Here is a 15,292-nt window from a genome sequence, read left to right as displayed (position 1 = left end):
AAGTGCCACCTTAGGATGCAAACATGCTCTAAGTATTAAGTGCTCTCTGTAAAGACAGACAAGGGATGAGTCGTTGTCAGCAAGATGGAGAGTCAGATGGGTCAGAGTGAGACACTGTGCTCTGCCGTATGCCTGGACGTGGCTGGCAGTCCGAAGTTAAGGAACAAACACTGACAGTGATTTTTGAAGCCAATGGGCAACATCCGTGAAGATATTAAGGCAGCGATTCCCAACTGGGTGCTGTTGGGGTGTGGTTCAAACCACATAGCATTTGCCTCAGGGCTTTATTTTTGCCGCTGTTTCAGGGTTGACTTGTGTCCCCCATTGCCTAGATCTGTGAGTCGATGGCCGAACCTTCAGTACCTCCAAAAATGACTTTATGAGGAAAAGATTTGTGGAGATGGACTTAGTTAAGATGAGGTCAGACCTGAGCAGGCTGAGCCCTTGAAGCAGTATGACTGTGTCCTTACGAAAAGGGGGAATTTGGACACAGATGCTCGTAGGCGTGAGGACACAAGTAGAAGGCCACGTGAAGGTTAGACTGGCTGCCATGAGCCAAAGAAACACGGGAAGTGAAGAGAAAGACGTGGAATGAATTGTTTCCTGGAGCTCTCAGCAGGAGCATGGCCTTCTTGACACATTGTTCTAGGACCTCCAGCTTCTAGAATTGTGACAGTCACTTTCTGTGGTCTCAGCCACCGAGCTTGTGGTCCTTCCTTGTAGCAGCCCGAGGAAACTGGGTCACTATGTTTCCTTTTGAATTTTAAATAATAGGAAGAATGCTGGACATTGTGGTTCATGAGGAATATATATCTGGTAATTTAGGTGACCAAACTAGATTTCTCATGTATTTGGTTTTCTTGCACTGGTCCCTGGCTCGAACTCCTTGAAATTTCCTGTGATGTTGATGTAGTGATGGAGGTATCTTCTGCTATGTTCATGAGGGGACTTTTTTGGAAAGTCCTGAAGTAACCTAAGGGTGGGGGCAGGTCGCTAGTGGCACCAGCCTGTGAACAGAGGGTTGGGACTTCCAACTGTCCCCCTCCATCCAGAAGGGGAGAGGTGCTGCAGTTGACTCAGTCACCCGTGGCCAACGATTTAATCCGTCATGCCTGTGTCATGAAGCGCCAGAAAAACCCAGCAGAGGAGGGTCTAGAGAGCTCCCGGGCTGGTGAGCACATAGCAGTGAGAAGCCTGGAGAGAGCTCCCGGGCTGGTGAGCACATAGCAGTGAGAAGCCTGGAGAGGGCCTGAAAGCTCCATCCTCTTTTCCCATACCTTGCCTGAAGTATCTCTTCTATCTGGTTATTCTGACAGTACAACCTTTTATTTAAAATCAGTCGCCTAGTAAAATGTTTCTCTGAGTTCTGTGAGCTGCTCTAGAAAATCAGTCAAACCCAAGGAGGGGGTTGTTGGAACCTTGGGTCTTTGGCCTGGTGGTCAGAAGCACAGGTAGGAATCTGTATGGGGCGATTGGTGGGCTGGGTGCGGTGTGGGGCAGTCCTGGAGGCCTGAGCCCTTTGCCTGTGGAATCTGAGTTGAGGTAAATTCTCCCACACTGTCCTGAGGTTTGGGAGCTGTTTGGTGGAGTGTAGGGAATCCCACAGCCCATCCTCCATTGGAACTGAGTGCAGGAACCCAAAAGAAATAGTCTTTGATGTTATTGGATTCATGTTCCCCAAAAGGGGGTTATGGGTTGTGGGTTATGAATTCAGTTTAGTGCAGCCCTGTGTTAAAGAACTATGCAATCTTTATGCTTTACATGGATAGTGGGCCATTGGAAAGTCTTGAAACAACCAAATAATGTAGAAATTCATGATTGATCTTACTCATAAGCAATGGAAAACTATTTTTTTTTTTCTTATTATATCAGAACTTCTTAAGGGCTCTTGGAATTCTGACTTCTCCATAGTTAATTGCATGAGCCACCCAGGACCCTAGACCTCTCGGATTCCTTCTATATTATTAATGGTCATCTTTTATGTGCAAATCATTCATATTGATGGATTCTGCCTCTTGCCAGTTTGACTACCGCTTTGACTTGAAATGATCACAGATGGTCTTCATAAATATCTGTGACCGCCTTACAAAAATACTCTTCTTGTCTTTTTAGAAAAGAAGAAATGGATTTTTTTTTTTTTCAAAAGCTTGCATTTTTGTGATAAGGGACCAGGTTCTGGTGACTCCAAGTTGAGGTATATTCTTTCTGTTTGAATCAGCCATGGGTTGCCCATTTTTAGCCTTTGGGGGCTCTAGTGTCTTCATCTACACAAGGAGAACATTGGGCTCGAGTCTCTATTTAAACTCTCGCAATTCTCATAATGATCTAGAATGTTCTCCAGAGTCTTGTGTCGCCAGTATTGCTGACCGCTTTCACATGTGATTCAAAGCCACAACAGGGAGTAAACTCGTGTGTCCAGAGAGCCTAGGCGGGGTGGTTTTGAGGGTTCATGCCATTGCGGGATGCTTAGCTCCTCCCTTCCAAAGGGCACTCTGCACCTGCCCTTCTCCTCAGACATTGCTGAGAAAGGTCCCCATGTCACATTCACGTCCGAGGTGTGGGTTGTTCGCATCATCCTCTGGGTCGTACCCCCTGAGTGTTATGGAAATGAATAATGTCTGTGTGATCTTCCTTCTTCACGCTCAGGCAGGATGGACCCCATGTTGTGTCCTCATCTGGTCTGGACCTTTTGCTAAGGCATTGTACGTTGTACATTGTGTTTGGGAGAGTGATGAGAGCGTTTTGTTAAGCACAGAAGAGGGTATCAGCAGGCGGGAAGTCTGACCTTCAATAACTCCTCACCCCTGTTGCCCCGAATGCGTTTCAACAGGAATTCAGGAACGGAAAACTCAATGAGAACAGGGTAGCATGTTACCGAGATGCTGAAACTCTTTCCCTTGGAAAGTGGCTTGTGTTATGAGACAATTACATGTCATTAACGAGTTAGATTTGTCTTGTTTTCAGCAAGAAGATGGATTACATGAACCTCCAAGGTCTTTGCTGATTTGTAATTATATGGTATCATCTGAGTCAGAATTCTGCAGTTTACAAACATCTTGAGTGGGTATTTAGAAACATGTTTTGAGTCCCTTTTCTTGTCCCGGTTGCGTTTAGAGAACAGCTTGGCCGTGTTTGGATAGACTTGTGGACTCTCCCAGAGAGGAGTGACCAACACGCCCACTGATGGGAACGCCTTGCACAGAGGTGATGTTCGTCATGATGCAGAAAGTCCCAGAGAGGTCTGGAATCCTACCCGGCTTAGCTGATTACTTGCGGCAGAGGCAGAATTCTAAATGCCCTCACAACACTTGATAGGATAATAAATTGGCTTTCAGTCGCTATGAATAAGGGCAGCATTTGCACACTCCCAGGTGGAACAGGGCTGAACCCTGATGTAACTAAGAGAGCTGATGACATCATTGTTTAAGAGGCTGGCTGCATGCTTTCCTATTTTGCTAGAATTCCTCTTGACGAATTTTTCTGTTTTGTTCATATTAAAGACAGCGTACGATAGAAGTACAGCAGCAGCAACAAGAATTAGGGAAAGAAGGGACCAAAGAAGCCTCCTAAACATTGCTGGTCAGTAAAGTATACTTTGAGCGAGTTGTAAATTTGCATTCCATCCTAACCTTTCCGGGGAGCTCGAACAAAGGATGTAATTAAGAATTGTTGTGTGTTTACATTGTTTTTCCTGCATTGTTCTTGCATTTTTTTTTTTTTCCTGCTTTGATAATGACTTTAATTCTTCACAGGAACTTTGGAATGGTGCTGACATGTATTTTAAGGAAAGGACTGCTCTTGTTTTCTCAGTGGTTGGGTCCACAGCCTCACAACAAAGTTGCTTTTAAATGCACAAATGAAAAATAGCCACAGATAACAAGTTGAAACAACACTACGTTATTCTTTGGTGAACACATTCATGAGAATACAGTTCTCTTAGTTTTAGGAGGTGAATTGTCATGCGTCCTAAGCTAGCTTGGCCCACCGAGGAAGACCTTGTGGGGCGTAGTGAGATCTGTCTTTGGGCGAGAATGTTCCCGGCTCACCTGCTGTTTCCCGTGGTTCCACTTCCATCTTCGGCACTGGAAGGGCCTTCTGCCTGCCACCACTTGGTTCACTCCTTCAACACCCTCACCTTTTTCAAGAGAGAATGCTTCCTGTCCCCTTGGCTTTATTGTTACTTGGATTTTTCCAAAAGTCTCTCTGTTGGAGAAAACTCTTTCCTCATGGATGTAGTGATGGGGAGGCACAGTTGTTATTCATGGAGCACATTTTGAGCTTTTGAGATGTGAGCTCAGAACCTGGCTGGGCGATGTTCTCAGTATCAGCCCCCGAGGGGAAGTGAAGGACGCAGCGTCAGGCAGGAGTTGGGCTGGTGTGGTACCACAGCACCATCTGAAGCTGCTCCTGCCAGCTTACCCTGCCTGGGACAGGGAGCTTGGTCCTTTGTCCCACAGCATCTGCCAGACCATCATCCCTCCATGTGGACTTCTCCCTGGGGTGTGGCCTGGTTCACGATCCTCTCTTCCACTGAGTACGGTTTCCAGGTGGGGAGAGATAGAGTTTGGCTGTGAACTGTCTGAGCTCAACACCCTCAGTAGGAACGTCCATTTCAGCCATGGACGCATGGGGACATCTGGGTGGCATGTGACAGGATTCACTACCTGTCATTACTCTTTTTTTTTTTTTTTTAAGATTTTATTTATTTATTTGACAGATCACAAGCAGGCAGAGAGGCAGGCACAGAGAGAGGGGGAATCAGACTGCCTGCTGAGCAGAGAGCCCAATGCGGTGCTCGATCCCAGGACCCTGAGATCATGACCTGAGCTAAAGGCAGAGGCTTAACCCACTGAGGCACCCAGGCGCCCCCCGACCATTACTCTGGTGCACCCTGTGGGGTGGAAGTGGCACTCCAGGGACCTATCATCCGCCAGAACTCTTCTCCCTCACACTTTTTAAACCGCACTTTTCCACCCTGACCATAAACACTTAACCATTTTCATGCTTTAATTCGCTCTTTACAACCACTCTGTATCGTTCATCGCTAGACCTTCACTCCGTAATCCTTCAGAGTTCTCAGTCTGTTGTCCTAGAGTTACCACAAGTGTCACAGTGTAAGCAACATGTAGGACATCTGTCCGTCCACAGATTCCGGGGTCAGATCTCCATCCAGAGAACCTCAGTGTGTAACAGATTCCGCATGTGGTTCTTTGAACCCCTAGCGTGGGAAGCACTGTGACACAGGCCCTTCCGCTTTTAATTTCCTGTGGCGTGCTGTCTGCAGCCTATGATGTATCATTTTAATTTTGGCTTTTTTGGTCAATAGCTTTCCTTTCTTTTTGCCCTTTGGCTAATCTCTGACTGCAGATTTCTGACTCTGAATCCATCAAGCCCTAAAGCTGCCTACTTGGGTGTGTCATTTCAAGATGAGTCATTTCAGGGGTGGGTCCTGCTGGAGAAGCTCACACAGTCTGGGGCGCATGGGTGGCCCCGTCAGTTGGGTGCCGGACCTTGGCTCAGGTCATGATCCCCGGGTCTTAGGATCAGGCGCTGCACTTGGTGGGGAGACAAGCTTGATCTGCTTGTCCTCTGCCCGGCTCTCTCTCAAATCAATAAATGAAATATTTTTAGAAAATGACCCAATCACGTGGAACGGTGTTCCTATGAATCTGCGTAGCTCACGACCTCAGGTAAACATGTGTACCGTCCATCCATCCTGCCAGTGTAGTTCTACTCGCTTCAGCTCCCATGTTCCTTCAGCGACTAACCGGATGTTCACACTCTCGTCCAAGCCCCCTCCATGGCTCACTCCATTTGGAAACTGACATTGTTCCTAATTTCATTGAGAAGAACAGACAGCACAATTCACGTCTCTAGAAGTTCTGTATGCACGTGCGACGTTCAAGGTCATCAAAAGTCACACTGAGTTTATCTTTTCATGGTGTGGACAGACCTCCATGTAGCACTGAGAATAATCCTTCACTGCCTATAACCACAGGCTCACTTTCTGTGACACACGGGTCCGTTTAAGAAGTCGCTGTTCGTTTCTTGAATGCAGGTTAGGGAACGGAGGGGCTGCCCCCGAAAGAGGGACTCTCACGACGTGTCCTTATGGGAAAGATAGGGTTTGTCGAGAGCCACCATGAATTTGTAGAAGAGATTTTCATGAATCTAAGAACCCACGGGTGCAACATCCATTTTTATGCAACCCTAAGAAATGAAAAAAAAAAAAAAAATTACCGTAAAATCAGGACACAAGCTCAGTGATGGTCTTTCATAGAGGAAGTATCACTTGGGGGGTGCCTGGGGGGCTCCGTTGGTGAAGCAGCTGCCTTCGGCTCAGGTCAGGATCTCAGGATCCTGGGATCGAGTCCAGCCTTGAGCTCCCTGCTCAGCAGAGAGCCTGCTTCTCCCTCTTAACTCCCCGCTGCTTGTGCTGTCTGTCAAATAAATAAATAAAATCTTTTTTTTTTTTTTGGTAAGAAACATCATTTAGTCCCACGAATATCTTGTTCTGTAATACCTTTTATTTGGTCCAGGAGTTTTGGTGATTTCTTTTGCGTTTCATTTGCATTTTGTGACTGCTTTTGTTCATACGACATTCATCACACGACACAGCGTCATCTGCTGTGTCCTATTGCTTGCTTGCATCCTGTACGGTTTTGGCTAAATACGAAAGTTCAGGCTTGTGGCAGTGTTGGCCACACTTTTTCGTTTCTTCATTTGCATGTCTGCATACACCACAGTTTCCCCTTTCAATGCCAAACCATTGTCTCATTATATCAATCAGTATTTTTTATTAAAAAAATGTTTTTGAAGGTTTTATTTATTTATTAGAGACAGAAAAAGAGAGAGGAAAGGAGCAGGGGTGAGGGCAGAGGGAGAGGGAGAAGCAGACTCTCCGCTGAGCAGGGAGCCCCACGCAGGGCTAAATTCCAGGACTCTGGGATCCTGACCCGAGCCAAAGGCGGGCTGCCGATGACGGAGTCACCCAGGGGCCCCTGCACTGATCACATTTTATTTATTTTTATTTTTATTTTATTTTTTTAAAGATTTATTTATTCGAGAGACAGAGAAAGAGAGAGAGCATGAGAGGAGAGAGGTCAGCAGGAGAAGCAGACTCCCCACGGAGCAGGGAGCCCGATGCGGGACTCCATCCTGGGACTCCAGGATCATGACCTGAGCCAAAGGTGTCCCACTGATCACATTTTAAATGGCAGTGAAACCCGCCCTGTGTGGAAGCAACAAGGTACACACCTTCGTTTCACTGGTGAGGGCACACACAGCGGTGACCGAGTGCTCGTGCGTGAAATGTTGACCACGGTGACCGGTCAGCAGTCATGGTGTCGCGTTCACCGCCGTCGGGGAAAGACGACGGTCCGGTTGTGTGTCTCCGTGAACCACAGTGTCTCACAGTTTTGCCCACGGCTGCTGAAAGGACGCACTCTGTGTCCCGGAAGTGGATCCCGGGCCTTCACTCTCGTTTCCAGAACTCCACGCCCCTCTCATTTCCGCCAGGCTTTTCTCCTGTGCTTCGGGTCTCATTACTGTGGATTACAGCGGGTGTAGCTGGGCTGCTCACATGTTAGGGGGGACCCCCTCCCCCAGATCGGACAGTCCTGAGGGTTGCCGAGGAGGCTGAGCTGAAGCTCCGTAGCCCCCCGTAGCATCCGAGGCGCAGACCCTGCCGGAGGGCCGACGGACGGCCAGCGCTCTGTAAGCCGGGGCCGCAGAGATCCGAAACACTGCGGATTTCCCTGGGCCTCTCGATGTCACAAACAAAATCTGCTTTTATATTCCAATCTGCTCTTCCATTTGTGTGCGGCTTGAAGTCTCACGCTTATGCCCATAGACCCAACGTGCCCTTTACCCCAGACTGTGCGGACACTTTCTCTCTTCCCCGTTCTGTCCGCTTCTCCGACTGCTCCTTCTTCTCCCTTCTTCCCAGTCTTGTCTTTGTCAACATCACTTAGACACAAATTATTCAGGTCAGGAAAGCGTCCCAGAAAGGCTTGGGGACAGACGGAGGTGTGTCTGACTACAGTACCCCCACCGGGGAAGCGGGTGTCCTTCCTACTCAATGAACCCAAAGTCTCTGCCCTGCGGGACTGGCCGCGTGAGTCCCCAAGCGTATGTTTACTGTGTAGACACGTCGAGAAGGCCACGGGCGAGTGGTTCCTGCGATCGGAAGAACTCGCACACAACCGGCGCGTGAAGTACACGTTTCAGAGTGAGGAATGGGAAGCCATGAAAGAGACTGACATGGACAGGGACGTTTCTTTGTTGTTCAGGTTTTCTATCAGCATTTCCGTAGCTGTCGGATTTCTAGTAGGTGTTCTTCTTCTCGTGCTTCCCCGGGTACAATGAGTCATTCACTCACTTCTAGTTACGACCCTGTGCTCCCGCTAACCCGGCTTCAGGCTAGAATTATTTCAGCACAAATCAGGGATTTTTCAGCACAAATTGGGAAATTTTCAGGGTTTTATGTGATTCCATTGGATGGCCCACCTTTCTGGAGTTGTCTCCTGAAAATACACATTGGAATACCAAATACAGCTTAGGGAATCTGTATCAGAAGTCCTAGCTGGCAAGAATGATTCTGGGACCAGCAGGCCCTCCTGGAGGGGACTGACGTGGGAGAGCGTTGCTTGAGGCATCCTAAGAGAAGCTGCTGCTTCTGATCCTCTGTTGGGTCCTGCCCTCCTCACAGGGACCCTAAGGAGTAAAACTTCTGTCCTGATCTAATGCTCTCCCCCATGTAGAACTCATTAGAATATTCCTTGTCAAAATTCATAGTAGTATGTTAATAAAATGTAATGTTTTCCCATATGGCATAGTCTGGCACTTGCTGTGCTATAAATTTTCTTTAGATAACTTTAATTATGTGCATCTGTAAAGAGATAATTAGCATGATCATTTCTAAAATAATTTGTATTTGATTCTGAAGGCAAGCTTTTTTTGTTCCATTTTTGATATTGCGATGCTGAATCTCTTGAGCTCTATAGGGAACAAAATAATGAACCTACTTGCTCAAAGCTCCTCTCAGAGAAAATGAATGGTTTGCACACCTCAGTCTACTGAATTTCATTCTTTTCAGGTCCTTATGACCGAGTGATAAAAGTGTAAATTTCTCATATGACTTCTGATTCCCTTTCATTCATTATTTAATTAATAATATTTCTTAATAATATTTCTTAAGCTCTAGCACGGAGCTTGCTAGAGTTTGTGTCACCGGGCATCTGGTATGTCACCAGGGATCTGGGATAGGGTGCAGGGGTCATGGAAGCCTTCCCCAAAGTAGTGGCATTTTCTGGGACCTGAAGGATGCACGGGACCTGGCCTGCTGGGGGCACATGTCCTGGTTGGAAGGACAGGGCTTGCAAAGGCTTTTGTTCCCAACGAGCTGCTGGGCGCGAAGACGTGAAGCAAAGACACTGTGGCCGGGTGTGCATTACGGCACTGGCCACGGGGAAGGGCTGGGCATCCGCGGAGACGGACACGTGGATGGCCGACGTTGCTTGAAAATTCAGTTCAGTGTGACGTTGGTGGAATCAGGATTTTCTCTGACAGAGAGTAGGGGCTGGACGGCCGTTTATTTAAGGAGGGCGCCCATGTCATCCAAAAGAAGTCCTACTTACGATCAACAAATACACACACAAAGCTTGCTTTCTTTCCCCTCTCGACACTGTGATGTGGGTTTTGTTTTTTAGAGTAGTTTCAGGTTCCCATCAAAACCGAGTAGAAGGTACACTGTTCTAGAGACTCCCTGTTCCCATACATGCACAGCCCCCCCGGGATGAACGTCCCTCACTCATGGTCCGTGGGCTGTGTCTGTGAACCTTCCGTGACACACTGTTATCCCCCGAGGCCACAGTTCATGTTAGGGTTCCCTCCTGGTGCTATACTTGTCAAATGGACAAAGACATGGAGCCACTGTTATGCCATCAGAGTGTTTTCACTGCCTTAACAATCCCTTCTGTCCTGCCCTCCTCTGCCCTGCCCCTCCCCCGCCCTGCCCGCCAACGATCTTTCCCCCATCTCCTTAGTTTTGCCTTTTTGGGAAGCTTGCATATTTGGAATCCTACAGCACGGAGCCTTTCCAGACGGGTTTCTCTCACTTAGGGATGTACACGGAAGCATCCTGAGAAATATTGTGAACGAAATCCGTAGTCAAAATGATCACTTGCAAAGATTCATTTGGAAAAAAAAAAAAAAATGTCCGAGCGACAGAAATGCCTCCTCATAATGTCCTTCTGCACTGTCTTTTCGCTGCTGTGGAATCCGGGGGAGATTCCAAGTGTATCGACAGTAGACAAGCCCATCCTGTTAAAAATAAATGCAATGAAGTATATTATTCCGTGGTTCCAAAGTAATAGGAAAATATTCTGGATGCAAATGAATTCCTAAATTTTAATCCATATTTTCCTTTTTTGATTTTTTATTTAAGTTTTGTTCAAGTAATGGGGCTTGAACTCAGCACCCTGAGATCAACAGTCATATGGTCTTTGACGGAGCCACGCAAGTGCCCATCCATGGCTTCGTTTAAAAAACCTTACATTTATTTTTACTTTTTATTTCTAAAAAGATTTTATTTTTTTTTAAAGTTTTGTTTTTTTTTTTTTAAATTGACAGAGATCACTAGTAGGCAGAGAGGCAGGCAGAGAGTGAGAGCGGGAAGCAGGCTCCCCGCCGAACAGAGAGCCCGATGGGGGGCCCGATCCCAGAACCCTGGGATCATGACCTGAGCTGAAGGCAGAGGCTTAACCCACTGAGCCACCCAGGTGCCCCCCCAAAACTTGAATTTAATATGAGATCAGAATTGTCAACAGACAGTCAAAGCTGATGACTTGTAGCTTCACAGGGTTGGATGGTAAACATTTGGTCTATGTGGGTTTTCCGGGACGGTTTCTGTTCTCTCTTCTCTGTTTGCAAAAGCTTCTATCTAGATAGCTAGTTCTCATTGATCTTTATCCTTTCCTTGTGGGTTGTCTTGGAGTAAATGAAGTGTTTCCTTTACTCGAAGCTTTTGGAGAATTACTTTTCTTTAAGGAAGAAGGAAATCAAAAAGCTGGAAATGGAGAGACTTTGAACATGTCATGGAAATAATGTCCGGGTGCAGCTGATTGAACTTACCTAAACTCTTTGAAAGGTGGACTGACTAGCGCTCCCGTTTGATCTAGTTAAACCAGTAAAATACAGGGTTTAATCCTTACCCCAGCCCCCATGTCTGATCCTACCTGGAGGTACAATAATGATTCAACAGGCAATCGTCCTGTGACTCTTTGTCTTTGCTGGCTTGAAGCCAGCAGGAGGCTTGCTTGCAAATACTGTATTTTGTTTGTGTTCTCCAGTGGCTTCATGGGCGAAGGCTATTGTAATCTGACTAAGAACTTCCCCCAGGGGCGGGATGTTGAAATGTACTGAATTCTTGTGTTTTTCCATGGCTCCTCTGCTCCCAGAACATGACAGGTGAGCAGTGGGGCTGGACGGTTCGCTGTGTGTGCACCTGGCGTTAATGGGGGGGGGGGGGGGTTTACCAGCATCCCTGATGCCATTAGGCAGGGTTCTTAGAAGTTCTTTGTGGAGGTAAATAGAATGGCGGATGCTGATTGATAAAAAGCAAAAGCAAAGAACAGCTGCAAAACCTTGCCGTGGGGCAGTTGTTTTAAGGAAAACGGGAAACCTAAAATCCAAAAAGGAAATGCCGACGGACCTATCTATGGACGTCTGTGTGTGTGTGTGTGTGTGTGTGTGTGTGTATAGAAATTTCTGCACAGAGAGAAAACACAAATAAATCCAAAAGCCGAATGACAGTGAAAATGTTTACAACACCTGTTATACACAAATGACTTTGAAATCTAGTCGGCACCCATCGCGGCCAGCGTCGATAAGGTTAAAGAATCCAGAATGGAAACGGTAAAATGCAGACGGTTCGCGCTAAAGGAAATACACGTGCCTGAAGGAAATCAAACCGAAAATAATACCGTTGCCCGTTCATATTGGCAAACTGTCAAGATTGTTACCCTCCAGGAGAAAAACGTGCGCTCCCTTTCCTGAGCCTCATTAAGAAGATTGGACTCCATTATGCATAGGAACCGGGGGTTTTGAGTACAGGGTTACCCCCTCACTCCTGAAAACAGTCATAACGGCAAAGTAATGTCAGTCATAATGGACTTTTTCTGACCTCTAACTCCGTTGCAGACATTTTGCTAAATACCTTACGAGGATTATGCGTTTAATCCTCCCGAGCGTTCTGGGACGTACCGTCGTCGGTAAGACCAACAACAACAGCAAACCCGATTACCGCCGTAATAATCTTCCTGGCTTGCTTGCTGTGGCCCCCAATATTTCTCCATAATGACAGCGTCTCATTTTATGATTAGTGGGAAATTTTGCTTAACATGAAAATGTTCTGGCCGAGGAAAAGCCCTGATGTTAATTCCCCCTCGAAAAGCGTGGGGCACCTGGGTGGCTCAGTGGGTTGGGCCACTGCCTTCGGCTCGGGTCATGATCTCAGGGTCTTGGGATCGAGTCCCGCATCGGGCTCTCTGCTCAGCAGGGAGCCTGCTTCCCTTCCTCTCTCTCTGCCTGCCTCTCCATCTACTTGTGATTTCTCTCTGTCAAATAAATAAATAAAATCTTTAAAAAAAAAAAAAAAAGAAAAAAAAAGAAAAGCGTGCAGCTTGATGAAGAGGCCACAGCTGTTGGTTTGATGGGTCTCAGGGCCCTGGGTTTGCGCATGGCGGGGTAGAGGGTGCCTTTGCTGGGGTGCTGAAGGCCCTCTGTGCTCCATTCTTGGTGTTTTCTTGTCAAGCTTTGTCCATTTTATCTATAGTCAAAGGAAGCAAGAGGGAGCTAAATCAAGGTGTGTCAGATACGGGACTCTTCCTAGCTTCTATTTGTTTTTTTTTTTTTTTTTTTTTTTATCCTCTGAGATTTAGTACATACACATTTTATTTCTAGCAATCAGTCCAAATTGACTCTCATCTGCTTTCTGTCTGTGCATACGCCCTCCTCTCCTGGTCTCTGTTCCAGCCCATCAGTCTGATCTGCTGCTTCCTGAGCCCATGACACTTAGGACCATATAAGCAACCTTCCCCCCTCCCAGGATCCTGACTCTGCAGATTCCTGCAAGACCCACCGGCGGGCTCACCCCTTGTTCCTTGGAGCCATTACTCACGGTGGTGTCTGCGCTGTGCTTGGCCATTTGCTTCATGACTCTGGCTCCTTCACTTGGCTTCTGGGAGTCCCTGTTTCTCAGCTGTGAAACGGGTCGATGAAGTTGGTGGTCACGGCGTGGGGTGTGCGAGCAACCTGAGTGTGAGAGCGCCAAGCACAGGCTCACCATGAAGATGTGGGCAATAGCGCAACCACAGTCCCGATGGAAAAGAGTCCCGGCAAAGGCATAGCCCCACCCCCCTTTAGTAATACTTCATTGGTCCTCGCTCGAGACCAGCAGCAACTGCCGTGTCTACTCGGCAGCCCCTGGGGGCCTCCTGGGGCCGGTGACAGAAGCCACCTCTATGAGAGCCAGGAGCTGGGCTGCTGTCCTGGGAGGCATCCCAGGACAGAGGGGGAAGGCGCTCCTGTCGCCGAGCCGACTTAAGTAAAAGAAAGTCTATCCCAAGCCCAGAGACCGGGGGTGGGGGGTGCATGTCTCCAGAGCAGCGCGGCAAGGACAGAGGCCCTTAGGGCACCGCAACATCCTCCAGAGGCCTGTCCATCTGTCCAGGGCCGGGGAGAATGGGGAGGGAACAGGGCAGAAGCTGGGCCATGTGTAGCTTCCCTGCACAAGGAGCAGGACCTTCTGACCACGGTCCTCAGACCGTGACCCCGATAAAGAGGCTGTGTTGGTGCAGGCACTGGCCTTGACCCCATCTCCAACATCCAGGTTCACTCATTTCAGCCCGCAGTCCCTTGGGAAGGGACCTCACCGCGGTCTGTCACTGGGCGCTGAGCATGGGGCACTCGGGCTGGGGTCCGGGGCGCCCCGATGGGTGTGGTCGTGGGAAGTCCCCGCAGGAGCCCGCCCCGCGCAGCGCCGGGAGGAAGGGCCATCCCCAGCAGGACGGTGTGGCGGGCTTCTCGTAGAGGCTCACCGAGGGCGCCTTGGAGGCCGCTCTCCGCTTTTCTGTGATGCGCCTCTCTGCGTCTGACCTCTGCCTTTGGCCGTGGTCGCCCTGTGCTTGGGCAACCATGCTGCAGCCTGCCGGATCCTCCTGTGAGCTCCGAGTGTGTCACCGCGGCAGGGGCTCCCCGATGCGTGTCCGTCTGCGCGTGGTGCTTTCTCGCGCCATTTCTACGACCCCTTCCTTCCCGGGAATTAAACCACGGCCACCATTTGTCTTGCCTTGGCCTCCACCCAGTCTGAGTATTTTTCTGATAAAGACCCTGCCAAAAATCACACTTTCCCTCCTCCCCGACTGTTTCTGTCCTTGCCCGGCTCCGGTCCGGCCGGTCCGGCCAGTGGACCTTGAGAAACAGCGAGAGATGTGGGTGCACTGAGGGCGTGCAGAGGAGAGTTACGGCCTCGTGGTAGATCGCACGGTTAAAGCTTTGACATGGGGCTGTGGCCTTCCAGCCCGGCCATCGCGGTCCAGCGGAGGAAACTTTCTGACTCTATGCAGTTGAGGTTATTCCAGTGGGAATCCCGTATTAGGACAGTGTGTTATTGGACGTGGGGTATGTTTAGGTAGATTCTTGGGAGCAGAAGAGAGAAATAGGATCTTTCCATACAACGCAGGCGGACAAAACGGTAGGAAGTGTTGGTTTTTGCAGCAGTATTGGCAGAGCAGAATACTCTACCGTTCAGCCAGCTGAGAACCATGGTGCCGCGTGGCAGAATGTAGACACAAAAGGCCACCTGTTCTACAGTTCCATTTGCATGAAATTTCCAGAATCGGTCAACTCTACAGAGAAGGAGAGTAGGTTGGTGGTTGCCAGGGGCTCGAGGGAGGGAGTTGGGAGCATGACTGCTGATGGGTCCGAGTTTCATTCTGGGGTTGGTGACCGTGTTCGACGATTCGATGGTGCTGACGGTTGCACAGCCGTGTCAGTGCCCTTCTCGGTCTTCAGAATGGACTTCTTACTACAAACCGTTGGTGTGTACACTTCGGATGACGTACGCTTTGTGTGCATGAATTATATCTCCATGAACTTGCTGTAAAAATATTTTTAAAAAGATATATTGGTTCAGTTTTCTTTTCTGTGCATGGGGAACAAAAGTAATACTACTATTCTTTGGGTAGAAGATGATGTTCTCAAAATGCAAAGTTTAGAGATTCAGACAGAG

The 15,292-nt window shown here is 48.3% G+C and overlaps 1 protein-coding gene across 1 annotated transcript in view; it reads left to right on the top strand.

The window, feature by feature from the left end:
• Positions 1-15,292, top strand: part of ANOS1 (anosmin 1) — a 171,356-nt gene that overhangs the window by 18,223 nt on the left and 137,841 nt on the right. The gene's annotated exons all lie outside the window — the stretch shown is intronic.

This window comes from Mustela lutreola, chromosome X (assembly GCF_030435805.1).
Source record: "Mustela lutreola isolate mMusLut2 chromosome X, mMusLut2.pri, whole genome shotgun sequence".
Classification (NCBI taxonomy): Eukaryota; Metazoa; Chordata; class Mammalia; order Carnivora; family Mustelidae; genus Mustela; species Mustela lutreola.
The sequence above is the reverse complement of the archived record's forward strand: the minus strand, read 5'-3'. Positions and strand labels throughout refer to the sequence as shown.